The sequence below is a fragment of the Ambystoma mexicanum genome, chromosome 5p (genome assembly GCF_040938575.1).
Source record: "Ambystoma mexicanum isolate Mex_15411 chromosome 5p, UKY_AmexF1_1, whole genome shotgun sequence".
In the NCBI taxonomy this organism is placed as follows: Eukaryota; Metazoa; Chordata; class Amphibia; order Caudata; family Ambystomatidae; genus Ambystoma; species Ambystoma mexicanum.
In genome coordinates, this window is record NC_090930.1 from 661109925 (window position 1) to 661129357 (window position 19433).

The following is a 19433-nucleotide window of genomic DNA, read 5'->3' on the forward strand; positions in this document are numbered from 1 at the left end:
AACCTTGCAAACTCACTGTTAAAAAAAAAAAAAAAACATGCTCCTCCTTTGTGGCCAGTTCTTTTCAAAAGAAACCATTGGAACCATTGCATTAATACTGAAAGTATGCACTTGTTAACTGCCCTTTATAATATTTGGCTGAAGGTGGACACCAAATTGGGCATACCATTATGAGGGCATTTGTGATATATTTAGGTCAAGTCAGTATAAGTTTCTTTAGTGTGTTACGAATGGAGGGTGTGGTAATGAAGAATGAGGTTACATTTGTAATATAGCATATCAAGGTTACCAGGATAAGGTTATTGTTATGTCATGGTCAACTTGATTTTGATACAATTGTATTTTATTAATGTATGAATATTATTTGTTTTTATGGCTTTTATATATGTAGACTGATTTGATGTATATGTCTAAAGTTTATTATCTAAACTAAACCACATTAAAGATATCATTATTATTATTATTTAAAAAGAAAAGCAGTCTGAAGATACAGGGACCGCATTAATCTCCTTCAAATTATTAACCCTCACACTGCTCCATTTAGGCCTGTTTCCCTCTAGTTATAGCCTCACTCACAGCCTTATAACCTCATGCTATAACCATATTGTGCTTTGAGCACACCCCAGCAGAACAAGTCAAAGGGAGGCAGAGTGAGGCACAGCAGAGGGCGTGAGCATTGAGCAGTGAGCACTGAGCTCTGAATGGGGTCTGAGTCCTAGACCTACTCTTTGGATGTTCTAGGCTCCATTGCCATATTGGAATGGCTCCTAGGACTAAGCCAGTACAAAAGATACAGAAAGCAAAAATGAAAACAAAAGCGAAGAAAGGAGCCGGGCAAATTAGGAAGGGGTGTTAGGCAGAGTTTGTATGCAGTACCCTTTGGGACCACTACACACAACTAAGACTACAGGTGTAAGCGAAAAACCAACCTTTGGTATAAGTCTGTAGAACACAGTTTTGTTGTAGAGCTGCTGAGCAGTCAGGCTTATCTCTAGAGGGAATGTGAGCTGTAAGGATGTTACACGGAGGTCTATAATTACAATATTCAGATAGACACTTCTACTCAAGGTTTCTTGGTAAAACACTTATTAATTTATTACACAGTCAGTTAGAAGACATTCACTAGAAGGAGGTAATCTATATCACACAGAAATATACTTCAGTACTTCACAATATTAGATTTTGTGTCATTTAAACTACTTTGAAGGAGGAGCAAAATGGCATTCAGAGCATTTGAAGTAAGAGCAAAAAGGCATAAGTTAATAAAACGGATATTACAGTTACTCTTAAACAGTGCAAATAATTTGAGTTTGCCAAAGGAGTTGATTCAATGCAATTGGTTAGGCCAAAGTCAATGGGCTAAAGTCTTGTATCAGATAAAGCAGTTCTAGAAGTTAAACGGAAAAGTCTTTGCCAAAGTTCTCAGAAGTAGTTTGTAAAAGAAAGATTCATATGTCGGGTCACAAGCTGACTAGGCCTGCAAGTTGCCAAAGTTTCAAGCACTTTCGCGGTGAGAGATACGTTTTCTCGGTCGGGTTTTCACAGTACCGTACAATGAAGAAAAAGATGCAGCTGAAGGCATTGGTTCCTGGCAGTTCCTGCAGATATCTCTGTTTCCTGAGCCTCAGTCGTAGGGACAAGAGGGAGGACGTCGGGGGACTCCTGCACTGCACAGGGACTCATCCAAAAAGCTGGCAAAAGCAAATCTTCAATTCCGGTAATTGTCATCAAGCACACAAACTAGTGTCCCTCTCCCTGGCTATTCAGTTTCCTGCAGCACTCTGAGGAATATACAACCAGCACAGATAATGGTGTCCAGGTGGCTTATGAGTTGATTGGTCCCACCAACTCAAAGGGAGAAGTTGTCCTTGAAGGACTTATCTGTCGAGATGAACTTGGCGATTCGGACTTGCGGCAGGGCTTCACTGGGAAAACCAATGGTCCAGGCGTTGCAGCAGCCGTCCTCTTCCAGCTTGTCTTCGGTTCTTTTGTTCCAGTGGTCGACTCTGCCTTCCAAGCCAAGAGACTTGCCTTTTAAACAGTTTTCTCCCATTTATTCCAGCCTAGCTGTCACTCACCCAGCAGTGTGGCTGTCCTTGCCAGACAGTCAGCCAGCCAATCACGCCAGAGAGCATTTGGGTCTCCTAGGAGACTAATCACAGGGAGTTTCGGGCACCTCCCTCACTTCCTGCCCACCCCCAGACACTCGGGCGCCAGAGGCGGTCTTCAGTCGTAAAGCCCGCCAAAGGCATGGGAACAAAGGGACCAAACCTGGTTTGGCATGCAGAGACAAACTCTAGAAGGACCTTTCCACAAAGGAATGGAAAGAAAAGAAGGCCGGGACTTGTTTAAACAAAGGAGGCTCAGAAATCCATCTTGAAAAACATGGCTCCCGCGATTTAACGCTACCGGTGTTTTCGGTTGTGAAAAATCATGGTAGTTCATTGTAAAATCACTGCCACCAGCCATTTCGAGAGGAAAGGGTAGCATTTGACTGCTACATGAGTTTCTAGACATAGGGAATACTAGGTAACCCCTCCAGCACTCTATTGTGAGATAGGGTGTGCTGGGTATAGGAATTTGAAAAGGCTAGTAAAGTCAAGTTCACTTTACTTTCTTTGGGAAACAGTAGTTTATCCCAGAGAAGGTATTTAAACCTTGGAGTAGCCTAAAAGGCTTCCCTGTGTCACTGCACTGAGGGTGCTGTGTGACGCAAATAAAAAATGATGCATATGGAGTTGGCTAAAACTCCATAACCAAAAGAAATAAGCACAGAAAACAAACAGAATTAAAAGTACAGAGTCCCAAAGTTGAGCAAAAAAGCTGGGGGTCTCTGAGGTAGAGAGGAATTAGCACATTTATGAGAATTCTTCCTAACAAGGGGCTAGTACACTGGCTCCTTTTCTATGCAAATAAATCCAAGGGGTTAACACAGTCTACAATAAAATGGGCATTACATAGCCAGAAGCTTCACACTCCGATTGAGGCACTATTATATGCACAACTGGACAAACAACTAGATGGCAGCACTGATACCCCTGATATACAGGGTCCACCACAAAGGCCACCAGAAGAGCCTTGTAGGCTAGTATCTATTTCGGTATCCTCTGAAGCGCATTACTGCCTGACACCTATCCAGGAGCAGGCGAATGTCAGCAATTCCTTATCAGCAACCCAGGCACCCGTGGGGGTGATGGGGATGATGGCAGTCTCACGGGCAGAAGATCCCTCAAGCACCTGGGCAGGCGGCCAAATGGCTAAGGTTCCATTTGACAGATCTATTCTTGCAGTGCTTGAACAGTCGATTGGCCGCCTATATGCTGAGAACTGTCAGTCAGGAGGCAGTATAGTGATACCTCCCATACAAGAACATGTGGCCCCCACAATATATCCCGACGAGAGTCGGATAGCGAAGGAAGCAGACATTTCTTTAATTTGATTTTTCTTCAAAATTGAAACAAGTCTACGATGGTAGAAAAATAATCATGATGATTTGTGGGACAGAAATTGAGTCCCTTGTTGAGTGCCGTTATTAAATGTGGCGAAAGCTCTGTGTTTGTAAGTTTTACCACTAAGTTTTGCGGCTTTGTAGAGGATTCTGGGATCGGGTATGTACTCCTGTTTTTGGTTTTACAGTTTTTGTATTTGGATCTTCTGCCTCTTCTGCCCCTCCGGGTCCTGGATTTGGTGTTGTAGTATTCCCTCTGTTTGTAAATGACCTTAGATAGTTTCTCGTATATTTTTGTTGAATGAATTTGTCTAAAAAAGAGGAGCCAGTATGCACTGTTTTGGGCTGAGAGGGAATTGTTTTTTTGATTGGTTGCAGATCTTCAGTTGCAGCGGGTCTTTCAAACCCTATTTGTGATGAACCATAAAGACATCAATGTTTTCAAACAGACCCTCATTTAAGACCTTAACACCATTGAGCAACTATCAGTAAGTACTATTTTCCATTGGATTTATTTGTTTTAATTACACATTGAAATCGCCCATAACTTTGCTCTGTCTTCGGTTTACAGGGCATATTTAATTTTACCTGACACAAATTGAGCTACCATCAGGCACAAGTAAAGCCAATGTATGAACCCAATACATGGCAAAGACTTTAACATTATCAAGTGCCACAAAGGCAGCAAATTTTGAACTAAGTAACTGTATGAAATCAATACAGGTTTATAGTTACAGATTGTCTTCCACCTGAAAATGAATGTATGCAATCAATACAAGTCAAAAAGGTCTAATGCAAACAATACCTCTTAAGTGACTGTATGAAACCAATACAGGTCTATAATCAAGGATTGATTTTCACCTGAAAACGAATGTATGAAATCTATACACCTTTAGTGACTGTATGAAACCAATACAGGACTATAATCAAGGATTGTTTTTCACCTGAAAACTAATGTATGAAAGTTAAAAAGGTTTAATGTGTACTGTACCTCCTGAAGAACAGCTAACAACGATAAGCAGGGAAACACGTGTCGCGGTTTTCAGTGCAAAATAGAGGTTTTCTAAGCAAATAAACATATTAACTCTGGATAAAATACAGTGTTCATTGTATATTTTCTAAAGTACAAGCACAGACCAGGACAACTCATGTTTTACATGTATGTTCTAGCTCAGGCCAGTCTCTGAGCAAGTCCAGGTTCCAGCTAATACTTTCAACTCGCAAAATGACTTCCCGTTAAGAATTACATTGGAGTGCACCGTTGCTGCTTAAGGTTGGAATTCTTTATTACGTAAGTTGGAGCAAATATGCGGAATCCCAAGGTGACAGCCGATCAGCCATGGGATGTTTTATGGACTTCTTTATGGACAAATATTTGTATGTGGAGTTGAATGGAAGGTGTACGGGTGATATCCCACCAAATCCAACATATAAGACGGTAACAAAGAAAACAATACGCAATTATTGGATGGTGGATTGCTTCTCCTTTAATCGAATTAAACGTTTTAAAGTATTTGACCATATGGAGAGCGACCACAATCCATTGATTGAATGGCATTCAGGTTCCACCGTAAGAAGTATGAGAAAATCCAGTGAAGAGTGGACCCAGATCCCTCCTTTATGACAAATCTCGAATGATGATATGAGGGATATTTTTCAGGATAACATCATTAGGCTAACCCGAAAGAGGGTCTTAGGATCTCAGGAACCCAGGGAGGTGATCTGGCAGCTTGAAATATTGCAATTCCATATTTATCATAGGGTCCCCATATCATGTGCTGTGAGAAGAACAGGTGCCTACAAAGGTAGATTCTCTTTGGTTTGGCATTGAATGCAGGCAATTTAAATGGGCACTACACCAAGCTGTACAAAAACCTAGAAACTCTGTGGGTCAACTTATTCTTATAAAAAATCTTATAAGAATTTCTTGAAATATAAGAAACGCAAATTTGTTGAGGTACAATGGTAATGTTAGGGGAAATCAACCTAAAAAGTTCTGGAAGCTTGTCGCTTAGGGGTTTGAGGCAGGCAATGAGAGGGATGTCCGACTCATCGAGCTGCAAATATTGGTCCTAGCATTTTAAATAGATGTTTTATGATTCATCTGGCTAGACCCCAAATAAGGTAATTAGAAGATCTTCTGCAGAAGCAGGGGCTGGAAATGAGCTATTATTCTCAGACGAATTAATTAGAACTCAACTGAGAACTCTTAAAAGAGATGAGGCAGTTGGCCCTGATGGTATTATTCCAGAAATATACAGAGAGCAGAGTGAGTGGTGGATACCGGTTGTATGTCATGTTTTTATCTTAATAAATAAGATCAGTACTATCCCACACTCCTGGAAAAAAAGTCTTATAGTTCCTTTGTTAAAAAAATGTGATATGACTGATCCACATGGTTATCGATCAATCTTGTTAATTGATGTATCAAATAAGATGTTCGTTGGTTGTCTTGGGGGAGCGATTGGAGGAATGGGCATCAGAAAATGCGATTTTACCAGATACTCAGGCAGGATTTTGCAAAAGGTTTTTCCACGGTTGATCAATGTTTTATTTTAAATTCGTTAGTGGAAAAATATACACAACGGAAAAATATTTGTTGTTTAATGCCTTTTTAGATCTCTCCAAAGTGTTTGACTCCATCTGCCGAGGACTCTTATGGGACAGGTTAAGATTAGGTGTCCCTGAGAGGTTGCTCCATCTAATCAGGACTTATACTGATACATCAGCAATGGTCAGGTGTGAGAAGAGTTATAGTTATTCAAAAATGTACACTATTAACCGCGATGTAAGGCAAGCATGTCCTTTAGCTCCACTTTTATTTTCATTGTTTTTATGTGATTTTAACACATGAGGTTTGATTTCCCCTCTTTTAGATGGTGTTAAAATTCTGACGACACTGATAGACCTAACTGCTAGGGGATTACAGCATTCTCGAGATTATGCCAAAGCATATTTTCAATTGCATGGTCTGGAGAAGAAGCTACTGAAAACAACCATTCTGGTATTCGGTAGAGGTAAGAAGGATTTTAATTGGTCTCTTGCTAACAAGAAATTAGAGGCTGTTGATGAATTTAGATATTTAGGTTTACGTTTCTCAAACTGCGGTACGTGAAAAAACCATATAAAACAGACATCAAAGAAATCAGGGTAGCCTTCGGTGGGCTAATTTGTTTTTACCACCAATATGGCTGTAAACACTTAGCCAAATACATGCAGGTTATGAAGTCCAAGATCGATTCAGCAGTTCTTTATGGGGTTGAAATCTGGGGTGCCTCATCAGGAGGGTGTCTGGAAGGTTATCAAAGCTCAGGACTGTGAAGGCGTATGGGCATCCCAGCCAGTACACCTGCTGATGCATTAAGACATGAACTGTGTCTGGCAATATCACTTTGCTGGTGGAGCAACGGTTTCTGGAAGTTTTTCTTAAATTACAGATGCCTTCCTCCATGAACAGGAATCTTATGGCAGCATCTATGCAGCCAAACAAGTAATGATAGACACAGGTGGCATAAGAGAGGGTGTATTTTAATGCCCCACTGGAACCTACAGAATGTGGCATTTCTGGTCTGCTTAACAGAGTAGGAGCATAAGACATATTTTAAACAAAGAGCCGCAGAGCTAGAAATGGCCGCATTTTGTGCAAGAATTATAAAACTACCTTCACTAAAATTGTATTTACCCTATTCTATAACTGCGAGACGAGGCCTTGGTTAGAAAAAATTAACTCTTTTGAGAACCAGAGATATATGCTGCTGGCTCGATTTGCCCATTTGGGCTGGAAAGCAGGACGATTTAATGCATTTTTTTAATGGTGTGCTGGTTTTTAACAAATTTAGGAAAAGAATGATTCAGACCATATTTCATTAGAAATAATATAAGAACATGTGCAGAGGCAATGGCCTTTTTTATGTGCAGTAATAATGAAAACATTTTACCAGATGCTGGAAGTTTTATTAAGTTAGCTTTTAGAGAAATGTGTAGAAGAAGGAATGCAATGACATAATTAGGCCGGATCCCAGTATTGGGCATTTTATGTGGTAAATGTTAAGTATCTCAATGTCAGGCATTTTTGCAATGGTTGTATTTTTGATAATGTGTATATGTATTTGTATTTAATTGTTAATGGATTATATTGTCCGAATAACCTTTTACTTACTACTAACAACCTGGAAACATGAATGCGGTGAGACTGCTGGATTCAGGGTTCCTGCACTGACTCAGCACAGCAGGACTGTGGGCCACCCAGTGCAGAATGGGGTGAGTGAATATAAGACCTTTTGCATTTTTTATGCTTGTACCATCAATCATGTCTGAATATGTTGCATATATGTAAACACTTGAGCACTGTCTCTGGAGCGCAACCTACAGCGAGGGAATGTAAATGAAGAAGCAACCCGTTGGGTCTGATACACATGTCAATATGGGCAGTCACTGGGCTCTACAATGTCTACTTCAGTGACAGAGGCACTGATGGTCATGGCTGTGGTCTTCTGTTTTGCTGTGCACGAACCCACTCAAAGAAAAGGGGCGGTTCTTAAAGGTTGCAAGCGATCTTGCAGTTTTTCAGTGCTTCTTCTATGTCTGTGAAATCATAGAAGCCATGCAATGAGGAATGTTGCACCAATAATGGAGACACTTTAATCCCGTCATCTGCTCCTTTCACTATCTACTAAACTTTGTGACAGGAATAGGTGTCAGGCAATATCCATGTGGATTCAAAAAAGTGTTCAATACTGGTACCACAAGAAATGGAAACAGATCTGTGTGCCAGACATCCTAGAATGGGCTAAAATCACATTCTGTACGCCAGTCTTATTGTCAGTTAGGAACAATGTGAACCAGTGCCGAAACTCCAACCACGAATCTGGACCTGCAACTTGGAATGCTACGATGGACACCATGCACCCTGACACACAGGGGCACAAGGAAGACCCAGGGCCTCAAGGACGGCCCATCGCAATGCTGGACAAAAAACATATATGTAACTGGAGGGTCAGCTCATAAACAAGTGGGAGGACCTAAGAGCTAATGATACTTGAAACAAAAGGGATGGCGTCCTGCCACTTACTTTAAGTCTCTTTACATATATATTTTGGTAAAGGCTATGTTATTCAGCATGTGTAATATGGCAAAAGCTATTTCATTAAGCGAACGGTCATACGTATTCAAAAAGATGAGCAATTGGGCCCTTCAAGGGTGCACTGTAGCTTTTTATTTAGCCAGTGTTAGTAGATGCAGAGAGAATTTTCTGCATTTAGGTTTAACATGAAACTTTTTCGTTTTCTGGTGTACATGTGGATCGAATCACATTCATCTTATTAAACAGATGCAACAAAGAAAGAATTACAAATGCTTAAGAAAAATTAACAAACAAAACAAACAGATGCACAATCATTGGTGGTTTGCCTAAGTGTGCAATGAATGCAAAGAAACATAGTATATTATTTAAACTCAAGGCAAACACCTATATGGAATGTGTGGAGTCCAAACCATGTGTCAAGAGAAAAGGCATTATTTCTTTCTGAAACTGGGTTCATTTATTGCTGGCTCCTAGAGAAAAGGGACCTAGTCGTTGGTATTATGTTTCTCTAGCACTGCTCATCATAACAATGTGGTTCCACTGAATATAAATTCTGTGTCCATAACCCAACATAACCGAGGCCAGAGAAAAGACTTGAAGCTGTGACAGCATTTCAGAAATAATATGTTAACCAATCTAGGGTTCCGGCACAGGCTGTATCCCCCAGGTGCCTCTGGATCGGGGATACACAAAGAAAGTTCAGAGTCACAGTCTAGAGGGCCTATGTTCAGTCAATCAGGCTGTTAGGACCGGAGGCTCGGGCTGCCCTGGGATCAGTGTTATGACTCAAGTTGACCTGAGGAAGGGGGAAGATACTTGTCAAATGGCAGTTCCAGTGCCAAAGCAGCCAACACCCACAACCTCTCTTAAGGCAATGCAGATTAGAAGCTTATTTTGTAAAAGCAACAGCTTATTTTTGAATTGCTCAAGATTCTTAGCTTTGCTATATGCTATCATCCACTTCGATCTATAAAAAACAGCGCCATTGAGATCGTGGACATATGCAAGGAATTTGACTTTGCAGCCTCCCTTGTGCACTTCTTTGATGAAAGTATCCTGTGGTACATTATGGAACACGGCGAGGCCATCTATAAGCTGGGCTATGACTGCACTATCATCAACCTGGAGGGCAGCTCCAGCCAGAAATACCCACAAATCAATCAAGGGAGGCAATCTGGACTGGAGCGAATTAGAACAGTTACAAGTCTTGATTGCAACAGCTCTGCTCAGGTCTTTGGCCCAGCTGACTCATGGAGGCACTAGGGAGGCGACTTCAGGAGGGGAGGGGGCTGAATCCCACTGGGCCTGGTTGGCCTCCCTGGTTGAAATGAGAGGTGCCTGATATCCCTAACCCTGGCTATGATCTTCCCTATTTGATGCTAAATTGGCATACCAAGGGCCACGCCCATCTATTCCTAGGAGACAGGTTATTGAATTATCCAGGCTTAACGTGGTTTTAGCGCAAGAAATTTGGCTGACAGAACCTTTGGTTGTGGATGGCTGGAACTTTGTAACCCGTCCGGCGAGAAAGGGGCCCAGAGGTCGGCCTAAGGGAGCACTTGCATTGGGAGTCCAATGGGTATTGTGGAGGTACAATTAATATCTGTGAATATTCTCATGGCTAGGCTGACTCCTTGTCAACACATGAGCACACCTTTCCCCCGGGAACTGCTGTTCATTAATGTCTATGCTGCTCCTTTTGCTGGGGAGGTTGTGATCACTCTAGGGGAGCTGGAGGTGTTGTTGAGGGACATGACATATAAAGGTCCCATATTGTTGTGTGGAGATTTTAACTCTAGGATGCCCCTGCCAATGGGATGGGCCATTGGTTGGGATTGGTGGCCTAGATCTAGACTAAGGCATTGTGCAAGATGGAGGTTCCATTAGGGCTCAACAATGGGGAGTCGATTGGGCCTGTATGGTGATGTTGCACGGCTTTGTTGCCGGTAATGGTGCTTATCCCTCTGATTACCCTCCTAAGTTTACCAGAGTGGGCGTAGGGGGTAGCAGTATCCTGGCCTGAATGTTCATTGTGGACTCTCATTCAATAATGGAGGACGTGTGTCTATCAATGCCTGGAAAGTGATCATTACCCCATACTGGCGAACCCGAGGCTGCAGCAGACACCTCCTAGTATAAGACCGACTGGCCTGTAAAGTGTCCAGGCTTGAATCGTGTCTCTTGCAGCGATGCGGGCCTGGATAGGGCAGTGAGGGCAGCGGGAAGCATCTTGGCATTGGCTGGGGTGGAGGCGAAGGGTTCTTCGGCAGAGACCCATGTGGAGGTAATGTTCCAGTTTCAGAACCACATGGCTATGATTCAACGTCATGCCATAAGGCTCCCTCCAACGGCTGGAAGAATGGCATTAGGAATTATGAACCCTCACAGCTATCACCATGATCGGGAAATTAGGGACAGAAAGAGGCAATTGAAGGGAGAACTGCGAGCAATAGCGTTAACTGAGCTATCTCCAGCAACTCATAGTGAAACGGTTAAGAGGGCCAAACAAGCTTATTGAAAATGGCTGAAAAGCCATAGATATTCTCTTGATTGCCAGACATGGCGCAAGCTGGTTCTGGCAGTTATGAACAGGGACAGTGGTGACTTTTGAAAGATTGTCAATAGCAGGGAACTGAATGTCAGGGACATACATGGACTATCTGAGGCTGCTTGGATAACCCATATCCAGCGGACCCAAGGCAAAAGTGGGGTCAATGGGCACACCCAGATTCAGGGGCTAAATAATTTGGCCTATGATCTGGGCATTGATGATATCGAGGGAGTCATTTGAGCCACTAAAGCTTCTAGGTATCCAGGCCCAGATGGAATATGCAGCAATATCATCAATGCCAATCCATCTGTCTGGGCCCATGCCCTACATCAATTGTTCTTGAGTATTGAAGCACTGCAGTGCATACCGGCCTCATGGCAGGACAGCATTATCGTGCCGGTCCTAAAGAAGAGTAGGCATGACGATGCAAAAAATTACTGCATGCTGGCTATGCTGGATCTATCGGCCAAAGTTTTTTGCGAAAATCCTCCTGAAAGAATTGGAGATTTGGGCAGAATCTGTCAACATCATTCCCCAACCCCAAACGTGGTTCCACAATAATTCTAGCACCAGTAGTAAGATCTTGTCTCTAACGACGACCATCCAACAAGCATGGATGGTAAGGAACGTTTATTGATTTAAACGCCGTGTTTGATTCCATGGTCCACGAGAGGCTGAGGGGAAAACTGCAGAGGCTGAACATCCCATCAGGGCTGCTTAAGATGTTGGTCTTATAGTAATCCAACACTAGGGTCAATGTCAGGGTTGATAGGCATGGGGGTTTCACTACCTGGGTGCCAACTGTTAAGGGCTTGAAACAGGGTTGTACTCTGACCCCCATGCTGTTCAATTTATACCTGGATGATCTGGCAGTGGCTCTACTCAATCCAGGTGCTGTTCTGCCAAAGTTGGGGTCTGTGCCACCTCAGTTTCTAGGTTACCCCGATGATCTGGCTATTCCCGACCTGACTTCTGGAGTGCTGCAAAGCTCCTTGAACAACTTATGCTGATGACAATTCTTTGACTACCAATATTGCCAAAATCAAGATAATGGTCTTTAAAGCAGCAAGGAGGAGGGTAAACGTAAACTTTCCCTGGGAATTGGCAGAACCGAATTGGAGGAGGCGACAACCTACACATACCTGGGGATCCACTTGTACTCCAGGTTAAGTGGGTTGGCCAATTTGGAATGTGTCAAACTAAAGTCTAGTGCAGTGTCGGAGGGATATGGGCACTCGCTTTAAGGGGCGGAGGGTTCTTGGTTGGCTCAGTGCTACAGCTTTACCAAGCTAAGGTTGTACCCTTAATGCTCTATGTGGTGGAATCATGGGCCCCAGCAAGGATTGAGAAGGTTGGTAGGTTTGAAAGAACATTACTAAAGAGCCTGTTGTGGCTACCTACTCGCACTGCTTTTGAAATGATCCTGTTGGAGTTTGACCTCATGGCCATTCAACACAGGATGGACCTAATAGCCTAAATCTATTCTGGAAATTGTCTCATGCACCTGAAGGATCCCTCCCGAACTTAATCTTGGAGGTATATCAGTGGTCGAAGTGGGCAGGAGCAGTTGGGAGTGGTCCTCCTCTACTTTTTTAAAATTTTTACTGTTCCTATACTTTTACTTTAAAATTAACCTTTTCCAAAATGGTCTCATTTTAAAATAAATCTGTAGGAAGTATCTGAAACTTGTACTTCAGTGCACTGCACCGAATGTTCCCTTAAACAGCAGGCACGTTTGTTTAGGGGTTTGTATGGTCGGTGGGAGGTGGCGTGACAATGGGGTTTTTGGGGAGCGAGACAGGCCATCAGGGAACATAGTTCCACTATTTCTTTTTGTACACTTTGACCACTAAGGAACATAAATCATGAGCATCCCCCATGGTGGGCAGTGATATCATCCGATTATGCGAGACGGCCAAGCAATGGCCAAGGTACGCACCAGCAAATATCTTGAGTTGTTACATGCAGCACTTTAAACTAATTGTGAAGCCCATATTACGAGAGTATGGTCTGGAACAGGCTTTGGTTAACTTGGGCACTAAAAACCAGGCTGTGGAGTTTGTGCAATACATACAGGAGAGCATGAGTCCCCCTACATATATTCAGCAGTGCCTGGGTAATCATTTGGTTTGGGAGTATTTAAAGTTAAAATGTAACATAGTCAGAACTTGGGAACACGAGGGAGCTTGGCATCAGGTCCCCATAGCAAATAGGCAATGCCGGCTCTGTGGGGAGGGAACATTAGAATCTGTTAGACATCTTCTGTGCCAATGTGAAGCACTAGCAGGACTCAGGACGGCGGCTAGAGCAGCTGTAGGAGGAGAGAGAACCTGCCCAGGGGACTGGTTGTGGGAAGTATTTATGGAGGGAAACAATCATGTTTGTGTTGTTTTTTTCAGTTTGTTTTGGAGAAAAAATGCCAATATTTTGAAGGACTTGCCATGAGTAAAGGGGTGGGAATGATCATTGTTCTCCGACCAGTTTATCCTTGGTCCTGAGATCTATGAGTTTTTTATTGTTTTAAATTGTCAGTATATTCCGAAGTGATGTTCTGTAGGTAATTAATTCGTTTGTGAAAAGTTGAATAAACTAAATCACAGTAAACAAAAAAAAATGTCTACCAAGCAAAGTTTTGTGGCATTCTTGTAGCCTACCCCCACCCACCCACACTACCGCTACTCTCTCTAGCCACCCACCCCACCCCCACTCTCACTGCCCAACCCCACTTGTTCTACTCCATCCACCCATCTTACCCCACTCTGTATACCCCTACCGACCCACCCTACCATCACTCTCTCTACCCCCGCCCACTGTCCCTCCACTCTCTCTACCCCCACCCACCCTGCCTCCACTCTCTCTAACCCCAACCACTCTCTCTATCCCCACCCAACCACCCAACCCCCACTATCACTACCAAAGCTCACTCTCACTACCCCTGCCACCCACCATACCACCACTCTCACTACCCTCACCCACCCACCCTACCTCACTCTCTGTAACCCCACCCACCCTATCCCCACTCACTACCCCCTCACGCACCCTTCCCCACTCTACCCCACCCTTCCCCCATTCCCTCTACAATCCCCCACTCTCTCTACACCACACACCCTGCCCCAACTCTCTCGACCCCCCACTCTACCTCCACTATCTCTACCCCCACCCACCCTCCCACTATTCTCTCTGCCCCCACTCACTCACCCATTGTACCTCCACTCTCTCTACCCTCACCCACACACTCTACCTCACTCTCTCTTACCCCACCCACCCCATTCCCAATCTCTCTATGGCCCTACCCATTTTACCCCCACTCTCGCTAGCAAACCCACCCACCCTACCCCCACTCTCTCAACCCCTGCTCACTCTACTCCCAGACCCCCTGCCGATACCCACCCTAGCCCCACTCTCTGTACCCCCACCACTCACCCAACCTCCAATGTATCTACTCCCACCCACTCACCCTACTGCTACTCTCTCTACTCCCAGTCACCATAAAACCCATGCTCTCTGCCACACCCACCCTACCCCCACTCTCTCTACCTCCACCCACCATATCCACACTCTCTCTACCCTCACCCACCTCTCTCTACGTATACACTCACTCGCTCTACCCCCACCCACCCACTCACCCAATTCTCTCTACAACCCACCCACCCCACCCCCACTCCCTACCCCTCTCATCCTTCCTCTCACACTCTCGCTTTATTTCTTACCCTCTATTTCCTCTTGCTCACCATTGATGGCACCCTCTCTCAATCGTTTCCTTTCATGCAATATTCACTTTCCATCTCATTCTCCTGTACACCCACAGTCTAGTGCAGTGTCGGAGGGATATGGAAAATGAAAGCACAGCAGTAAACACCAAAACTATTGGCTTTGCTAGTGCTTGTTTTACATGGAAGAGTAGCAGGATAATCCACCTACTGTACCCACTCATTTCCATCCTGCAAACAATGATGGAAACAGGTTTTATAACTATTTTTTAAAAAGTGACAAAATCATAACATGCAGATGTTTTAAAATACTTTGCATGTTATTTCTGAACAGCTGCATGTTTTACTGCTGGTAGCACCCTCGGTTTGAACATGTGATAACTGTAATTACTGAATGTACCAGGACAAAACATTTGCAAAACAAAATCTGAAGGCTATGGTATTTATTTACAATTTCTGAAGATGATTCCTAGATTCTATTCCTCACACTTAAGTACACAATGAATATATATATATATATATATATATATATATATATATATATATATATATATATATGTTTTTAATGTAATTTAAAATCCACATCTGGTTTACATATAAAGACGTATACTCTAAGCAGAACAGTTAAATTAAAATAGTTTCGTAGTTAAAAATACAAATAGCATAATCACATAATCAAATTATATAATTGAGTAATTTATCTCAATGTATCATTCATCGCTTTATCAAAGGAGACATATGTCCTAGTCCCATTTAATTAAAATAGCCTAATTTAACAACTCATAAGGTGACATAGTCCAATTCCATTAACACAGCTTAATTTAACAACTCATTATTAATGACAATCCAATACTGAATTATAGCTATAATAAGATTTAGTTGTTTACTAATGATACACCAAGATTGAAAAGGCCTCAGTGTATTTATATTCTTGTTTATAGGCAAAATGTCTGTAGCACTGTCGTTTAACGTTTTCTAAGTGTTCACTGTGCTGACCTGTGCGTGCAACAAGTGGTACATAGGAAGCACTAAATGTAAATTAAAGACACGTATACAACAGCATGTACGGGCCATCATCAATAATGATGCGAACTATCCAATGGCCAAACATTTCGCAGAATTTCATGATACAAATATGGATAGCTTTGGGTTTTTTGGGGTGCACAGAATTGAGATAGGACCCAGAGGAGGCGATAAAGAGAAAATCCTGAGACAGAAAGAGACCTGCTACATATTGGACTTTGAGCGTAAAATCCCCAATGGACACAATATAGATGAGGAATTGTACACATTTTTAGGCCAGTGATGAATTGCCAGAAAAAATTCACTGAATTTTACATTTTCGGAATGTTGATGTCTGTCCTTCATCTCTTTTATTCTTACACTCCTTTTCTTGTTTAACCGGTTTCTATGTCTCCAAAAAAGTTGTAGAGCATACAAACAACTAGTCAAAGAAGTCCATGTTAGTTTTCTAATATTGCATAATGAAGAAAAATTGTAGGATTCTCACATCCCATTTGTGGAATTAGGGGAAAGGAAAAAGAATGGATGAGAATGGTGGTCATCAGCCCTGCCTCTTGGACATCTTTAACAGCTATGAATTTCATATTGTTTTAATTCGTACAGGATACGATTTTAATTTTAGGTGGTTGTCTTTTTATCTATTTGTTTACACATGTGTGACATGTAACTGTGCCCTCCCCCCTGTTTTTATAAACCAGAGTTTGACATATAATTGTCAAAGCAGAGCTTGAACCAATAATTGTCAAGCTAATATGCCGAAAAGATAATATGGTAGGACCTCAGATAAATCGGATAAGTCTAAGCCAGGCAGTGAATGACATTCTGCATTAGCAAGTATTTTTGCATAATGCACCTGATATTGACTGTTGTACTCCAAAAAGACTGTTGCAATTCTTAGTGATCACTGCACTTTAAAGAGTTTGTTGTATTCCAATATGTTGCTGGCACTATGTACTTTATAACGATCCTGGCATCTCACTGAGATATCTTAGCGATGAGATATAATATATAACCATTCGAGTTAAGAATGATTAGATTGCCAATTGATGTCGTTTTATCATTGAACATATTTGCACTTTGCACTTTACAGCGACTATTGCACCTTCAAAGACCGGTGCACTTTACTAAGTTGTTTGCACTATGCACTTTACAGTGATTCTGTATTTCATAGAGGTACTTCAATTATAAGATCTTATATTACTGAGGCCAGCCAATACATGTACTGTATTTTTTAACAGGCATTCGGCATATAATGGAGCTCCACGGGGAAACTTTTACTCTTCGAGGCAGACCATGGTGGACCAATATTGAGTTTGAATCATAATCAGTTTCAAACCCAGACCTCACACTCTCAAGGAGGGTACCACTCCAATTAGGTGGAAGTGGTACGCATAAGCATGCTATCAGTGCGGCACTAACAACACCAAGATGGCCGCCGTGAGTTAGTTTCGAATGGGCTGAGTTTTGAAGTGGAGTCCCCTTTTCTGTGTCGGCACAAAAGGTTGCCGTCTGCTCTGCCTAATGGTTTAAAACTCTATGGTTTACTAGGAACGAATTGTTGTGACCAAGCGGCGAGGCAAGCCGCGAAACGCGTTAACGTTCCAAACGCGCACGGATACTTGCACTTTGGGAGAGCCTTACCTTTATGGCTTTTTAAATTGAATTTTGCCACTTGCAAGGCATTAATAAAGAATACATTTTTTTCAATCTGGATGTCCGGACTTTGGTTATTTCTGAAACTATGAAGAGTGCTACTCACCCAGCCTGACGTCTTTCAGTGCTTTGAAGATATATATATATATATATATATATATATATATATATATATATATATATATATGTTTTTAATGTAATTTAAAATCCACATCTGGTTTACATATGAAGACGTATACTCTAAGCAGAACAGTTAAATTAAAATAGTTTCGTAGTTAAAAATACAAATAGCATAATCACATAATCAAATTATATAATTGAGTAATTTATCTCAATGTATCATTCATCGCTTTATCAAAGGAGACATATGTCCTAGTCCCATTTAATTAAAATAGCCTAATTTAACAACTCATAAGGTGACATAGTCCAATTCCATTAACACAGCTTAATTTAACAACTCATTATTAATGACAATCCAATACTGAATTATAGCTATAATAAGATTTAGTTGTTTACTAATGATACACCAAGATTGAAAAGGCCTCAGTGTATTTATATTCTTGTTTATAGGCAAAATGTCTGTAGCACTGTCGTTTAATCTTTTCTAAGTGTTCACAATCTAATACCAAATGCTTTACACTTTCAAGTACACCTTGAGCTTTTCATATTTGACAGGACCTCTGTTCCTTGTCTATCTTTAACCTATCTCCTATTATTTTAACCGTCTCCAGTAAATCCAAATTTACTAAAGGGATGTCTGATGTTTCTATCTGGAAAGTAAATATCGCAGGGTTGTTGTTTAACATAAAAGTGTGGAAGTCTTACATATTCCTGTGCATTAGTTCTACTTGATAAAATTGCCAGAATATTTTTCCATTCCCAGACTTTAGTTTTTAGCTTAAATTCCTTTATAGTCACACTGAGAGGAGGGATCCAGTTAATTGCAAATTCTATTTCCTGATAAAAGGCTAATAATCAACTTTACATTTTCTGGTTGCTTCCTTTATCTAGTGCCTCTCTAAGTATACCATTAAGGCTATGATTTTCCTCTTGCATTGCTTGAGATAGAAAACACCCCAGCTTATTTTAATTACAGTCGAGAAACAGAGCAAGTCTAGCTCACATCTTACGAATTCAATTGGTGTAGTCGTCACAATACCTAAACACGTACCTCAAAATTTCACAAAAAGGGCTCAAGCCTTAGGCTACAGTTTCCAAGCCATGTCTTACAGCTGGAATGTATGTTTTTATGCAGTGTGCATAGTTCACAAAGAAAAGCCTGCTTATTTTCTATCAGAGGCAGGCAAAGGACAGCTGAATGCTGCTCCTGTCTTTCACTTTTTTGAGGAACCAATACATTAAGCCCATTATGATTACATTTCAAGCCAGGTTTTCGAAACCTCTGTGACCACTCTCTAACAGTGTGTTCCCAATCTCCAGGTATCGTTTTCCCGCTTTCTAAACCTATGAAATATCATGATTTTTCTTTTAGAAGGATTCATTACCAAATGATTTTTAGTAGTAATATCAGCAACTGTGACTAATGATTTGTATAGTCCTCTTTTGGTATGATCAAATAAAACCAAAATCATGTGCATAGGCTGTCCAGGATATATATGGTCCATGCATTACTTTGACGGAAACACTTTTACTTTCTTTAAAGTAGATTTTAAGTCTGCCCTGTACATTTAAAAAAAATATTTGTATTTTATTTTATACTATTGTGTTACAGTCAAAGAGTTTACACATAAAATAAAATAAAAGTAATCGTGCAAAATCTAATACAGAATTTAAGATGCAGAGTTTAAAATACATAATCTGACTTTTAGATACTATATATACATGCAGGCAGTAAATACATTCATACAGTGCATAATAATGAGCAAAACAATAGTGGAGCTCGTACATGGTTTTTCAAAAGAATAAGATTCCCGGACACAGCCTTGATGAAGTCAATTATTTGTT

At 41.5% G+C, this 19433-nt stretch overlaps 1 protein-coding gene across 5 annotated transcripts in view; it reads right to left on the bottom strand.

The window, feature by feature from the left end:
- Window positions 1–19433, bottom strand: part of BTK (Bruton tyrosine kinase) — an 805015-nt gene that overhangs the window by 216708 nt on the left and 568874 nt on the right. The window lies entirely within an intron of this gene.